Source organism: Procambarus clarkii, unplaced genomic scaffold, assembly GCF_040958095.1.
Source record: "Procambarus clarkii isolate CNS0578487 unplaced genomic scaffold, FALCON_Pclarkii_2.0 HiC_scaffold_131, whole genome shotgun sequence".
Taxonomy (NCBI): Eukaryota; Metazoa; Arthropoda; class Malacostraca; order Decapoda; family Cambaridae; genus Procambarus; species Procambarus clarkii.
This window is the reverse complement of record NW_027189164.1, coordinates 1,036,032-1,043,778: the sequence shown is the minus strand read 5'-3', so window position 1 is coordinate 1,043,778 and position 7,747 is coordinate 1,036,032.

Below are 7,747 nucleotides of genomic sequence, written 5' to 3'. Positions count from 1 at the left end.
CGCGGGTTCGATTCCCGCACGAGGCAGAAACAAATGGGCAAAGTTTCTTTCACCCTGAATGCCCCTGTTACCTAGCAGTAAATAGGTACCTGGGAGTTAGTCAGCTGTCACGGGCTGCTTCCTGGGGGTGGAGGCCTGGTCGAGGACCGGGCCGCGGGGACACTAAAAGCCCCGAAATCATCTCAAGATGACCTCAAGATAACCTCAAGATGAGACTGTAACCACGACACTATACTCCGCGACACTATACACCACTTCACTATACTCCACGTCACTATACACCACGACACTATACTCCGCGACACTATACACCACGACACTATACACCACTTCACTATACTCCGCGACACTATACACCACGACACTATACTCCACGACACTATACACCACGACACTATACTCCGCGACACTATACACCACGACACTACACTCCGCGACACTATACACCACTTCACTATACTCCACGACACTATACACCACGACACTATACGCCACGACACTACACACCACGACACTATACACCACGACACTATACTCCGCGACACTATGCACCACGACACTAAACTCCACGACACTATACACCACGACACTATACTCTGAGACACTCTACACCACGACACTATACTCAGCGACACTATACACCACTTCACTATACTCCACGACACTATACACCACTTCACTATACTTCGCGACACTATACACCACGACACTATACACCACGACACTATACACCACGACACTATACTCCGCGACACTATACACCACACTATACTCCACGACACTATACACCACGACACTATACTCCGCGACACTATACAACACGACACTATACACCACGACATTATACTCCGCGACACTATACACCACTTCACTATACTCCACGACACTATACTCCACGACACTATACTCCACGACACTATACACCACGACACTATACTCCGCGACACTATACACCACTTCACTATACTCCACGACACTATACTCCACGACACTATACTCCACGACACTATACTCCTCGACACTATACACCACGACACTATACTCCGCGACACTATACACCACGACACTATACTCCACGACACTATACACCACGACACTATACACCACTTCACTATACTCCGCGACACTATACACCACGACACTATACACCACATCACTATACTCCGCGACACTATACACCACGACACTATACTCCGCGACACTATACACCACGACACTATACACCACTTCACTATACTCCACGACACTATACACCACGACACTATACTCCACGACACTATACACCACGACACTATACTCCGCGACACTACACACCACGACACTATACTCCGCGACACTATACACCACTTCACTATACTCCACGACACTATACACCACGACACTATACTCCGCGACACTATACACCACGACACTATACACCACTTCACTATACTCCGCGACACTATACACCACGACACTATACTCCACGACACTATACACCACGACACTATACTCCGCGACACTATACACCACGACACTACACTCCGCGACACTATACACTACTTCACTATACTCCACGACACTATACACCACGACACTATACTCCACGACACTACACACCACGACACTATACACCACGACACTATACTCCGCGACACTATACACCACGACACTATACTCCACGACACTATACACCACGACACTATACTCTGCGACACTCTACACCACGACACTATACTCAGCGACACTATACACCACTTCACTATACTCCACGACACTATTCACCACTTCACTATACTCCGCGACACTATACACCACGACACTATACACCACGACACTATACACCACGACACTATACTCCGCGACACTATACACCACGACACTATACTCCACGACACTATACACCACGACACTATACTCCGCGACACTATACACCACGACACTCTACACCACGACACTATACTCCGCGACACTATACACCACTTCAATATACTCCACGACACTATACTCCACGACACTATACTCCACGACACTATACTCCGCGACACTATACACCACGACACTATTCTCCGCGACACTATGCACCACGATACTATACTATACGACACTATACACCACGACACTATACTCCGCGACACTATACAGCACTTCACTATACTCCACGACACTATACTCCGCGACACTATACACCACGACACTATACTCCGCGACACTATACACCACGACACTATACTCCACGACACTATACACCACGACACTATACACCACGACACTATACTCCGCGACACTATACACCACGACACTATACACCACTTCACTATACTCCGCGACACTATACACCACGACACTATACTCCGCGACACTATACACCACGACACTACACTCCGCGACACTATACACCACTTCACTATACTCCACGACACTATACACCACGACACTATACTCCACGACACTACACACCACGACACTATACACCACGACACTATACTCCGCGACACTATACACCACGACACTATACTCCACGACACTATACACCACGACACTATACTCCGCGACACTCTACACCACGACACTATACTCAGCGACACTATACACCACTTCACTATACTCCACGACACTATACACCACTTTACTATACTCCGCGACACTATACTCCACGACACTATAAACCACGACACTATACACCACGACACTACACTCCGCGACACTATACACCACTTCACTATACTCCACGACACTATACACCACGACACTATACTCCACGACACTACACACCACGACACTATACACCACGACACTATACTCCGCGACACTATACACCACGACACTATACTCCACGACCCTATACACCACGACACTATACTCCGCGACACTCTACACCACGACACTATACTCAGCGACACTATACACCACTTCACTATACTCCACGACACTATACACCACTTTACTATACTCCGCGACACTATACTCCACGACACTATAAACCACGACACTATACACCACGACACTATACTCCGCGACACTATACACCACGACACTATACTCCACGACACTATACACCACGACACTATACTCCGCGACACTATACACCACGACACTATACACCACGACACTATACTCCGCGACACTATACACCACTTCACTATACTCCACGACACTATTCTCCACGACACTATACTCCACGACACTATACTCCGCGACACTATACACCACGACACTATTCTCCGCGACACTATACACCACGACACTATACTCCACGACACTATACACCACGACACTATACACCACTTTACTATACTCCGCGACACTCTGCACCACGACACTATACTCCACGACACTATACACCACGACACTATACTCCTCGACACTATACACCACGACACTATACTCCGCGACACTATACACCACTTCACTATACTCCACGACACTATACACCACGACACTATACTCCGCGACACTATACACCACGACACTATACACCACGACACTATACTCCGCGACACTATACACCACGACACTATACTCCACGACACTATACACCACGACACTATACTCCGCGACACTATACACCACAACACTATACTCCACGACACTATACACCACGACACTATACACCACTTCACTATACTCCGCGACACTATACACCACGACACTATACTCCACGACACTATGCACCATGACACTATACTCCGCGACACTATACACCACGACACTATACTCCGCGACACTATACACCACTTCACTATACTCCACGACACTATACACCACGACACTATACTCCGCGACACTATACACCACGACACTATACACCACGACACTATACTCCGCGACACTATACACCACGACACTATACTCCACGACACTATACACCACTTCACTATACTCAACGACACTATACACCATGACACTATACTCCGCGACACTACACACCACGCCGCTAAACACCACGACACTATACTCCGCGACACTATACACCACGACACTATACTCCACGACACAATACACCACGACACTATACTCCGCGACACTATACACCACGACACCATACTCCGCGACACTATACACCACTTCACTATACTCCACGACACTATACACCACGACACTATACTCCGCAACACTATACACCACGACACTACACTCCGCGACACTATACACCACTTCACTATACTCCACGACACTATACACCACGACACTATACTCCACGACACTACACACCACGACACTATACACCACGACACTATACTCCGCGACACTATACACCGCGACACTATACTCCACGACACTATACACCACGACACTATACTCTGCGACACTCTACACCACGACACTATACTCAGCGACACTATACACCACTTCACTATACTCCACGACACTATTCACCACTTCATTATACTCCGCGACACTATACACCACGACACTATACACCACGACACTATACACCACGACACTATACTCCGCGACACTATACACCACGACACTATACTCCACGACACTATACACCACGACACTATACTCCGCGACACTATACACCACGACACTCTACACCACGACACTATACTCCGCGACACTATACACCACTTCAATATACTCCACGACACTATACTCCACGACACTATACTCCACGACACTATACTCCGCGACACTATACACCACGACACTATTCTCCGCGACACTATGCACCACGATACTATACTATACGACACTATACACCACGACACTATACTCCGCGACACTATACAGCACTTCACTATACTCCACGACACTATACTCCGCGACACTATACACCACGACACTATACTCCGCGACACTATACACCACGACACTATACTCCACGACACTATACACCACGACACTATACACCACGACACTATACTCCGCGACACTATACACCACGACACTATACACCACTTCACTATACTCCGCGACACTATACACCACGACACTATTCTCCGCGACACTATACACCACGACACTACACTCCGCGACACTATACACCACTTCACTATACTCCACGACACTATACACCACGACACTATACTCCACGACACTACACACCACGACACAATACACCACGACACTATACTCCGCGACACTATACACCACGACACTATACTCCACGACCCTATACACCACGACACTATACTCCGCGACACTCTACACCACGACACTATACTCAGCGACACTATACACCACTTCACTATACTCCACGACACTATACACCACTTTACTATACTCCGCGACACTATACTCCACGACACTATAAACCACGACACTATACACCACGACACTATACTCCGCGACACTATACACCACGACACTATACTCCACGACACTATACACCACGACACTATACTCCGCGACACTATACACCACGACACTATACACCACGACACTATACTCCGCGACACTATACACCACTTCACTATACTCCACGACACTATACTCCACGACACTATACTCCACGACACTATACTCCGCGACACTATACACCACGACACTATTCTCCGCGACACTATACACCACGACACTATACTCCACGACACTATACACCACGACACTATACACCACTTCACTATACTCCGCGACACTGCACCACGACACTATACTCCACGACACTATACACCACGACACTATACTCCTCGACACTATACACCACGACACTATACTCCGCGACACTATACACCACTTCACTATACTCCACGACACTATACACCACGACACTATACTCCGCGACACTATACACCACGACACTATACACCACGACACTATACTCCGCGACACTATACACCACGACACTATACTCCACGACACTATACACCACGACACTATACTCCGCGACACTATACACCACAACACTATACTCCACGACACTATACACCACGACACTATACACCACTTCACTATACTCCGCGACACTATACACCACGACACTATACTCCACGACACTATACACCATGACACTATACTCCGCGACACTATACACCACGACACTATACTCCGCGACACTATACACCACTTCACTATACTCCACGACACTATACACCACGACACTATACTCCGCGACACTATACACCACGACACTATACACCACGACACTATACTCCGCGACACTATACACCACGACACTATACTCCACGACACTATACACCACTTCACTATACTCAACGACACTATACACCACGACACTATACTCCGCGACACTACACACCACGCCGCTAAACACCACGACACTATACTCCGCGACACTATACACCACGACACTATACTCCACGACACTATACACCACGACACTATACTCCGCGACACTATACACCACGACACCATACTCCGCGACACTATACACCACTTCACTATACTCCACGACACTATACACCACGACACTATACTCCGCGACACTATACACCACGACACTATACACCACGACACTATACTCCGCGACACCATACACCACGACACTATACTCCACGACACTATACACCACGACACTATACTCCGCGACACTATACACCACGACACTATACACCACGACACTATACGCCGCGACACTTTACACCACTTCACTATACTCAACGACACTATACTCCACGACACTATACTCCACGACACTATACTCCGCGACACTATACTCCACGACACTATACTCCACGACACTATACACCACGACACTATACTCCGCGACAATATACACCACGACACTATACTCCGCGACAATATACACCACGACACTATACTCCACGACACTATACACCACGACACTATACACCACGACACTATACACCACGACACTATACACCACTTCACTATACTCCGCGACACTATACACCACGACACTATACTCCACGACATTATACGCCACGACACTATACTCCGCGACACTATACACCACGACACTATACTCCGCGACACTATACACCACTTCACTATACTCCACGACACTATACACCACGACACTATACTCCGCGACACTATACACCACGACACTATACACCACGACACTATACTCCGCTACACTATACACCACGACACTATAATCCGCGACACTATACTCCATGACACTCTACACCACGACACTATACTCCGCGACACTATACACCACGACACTATACTCCACGACACTATACACCACGACACTATACTCCACGACACTATACACCCCGACACTATACTCCGCGACACTATACACCACGACACTATACTCCGCGACACTATACACCACGACACTATACTCCACGACACTATACACCACGACACTATACTCCGCGACACTATACACCACAACACTATACTCCACGACACTATACACCACGACACTATACACCACTTCACTATACTCCGCGACACTATACACCACGACACTATACTCCACGACACTATACACCATGACACTATACTCCGCGACACTATACACCACGACACTATACTCCGCGACACTATACACCACTTCACTATACTCCACGACACTATACACCACGACACTATACTCCGCGACACTATACACCACGACACTATACACCACGACACTATACTCCGCGACACTATACACCACGACACTATACTCCACGACACTATACACCACTTCACTATACTCAACGACACTATACACCATGACACTATACTCCGCGACACTACACACCACGCCGCTAAACACCACGACACTATACTCCGCGACACTATACACCACGACACTATACTCCACGACACTATACACCACGACACTATACTCCGCGACACTATACACAACGACACCATACTCCGCGACACTATACAC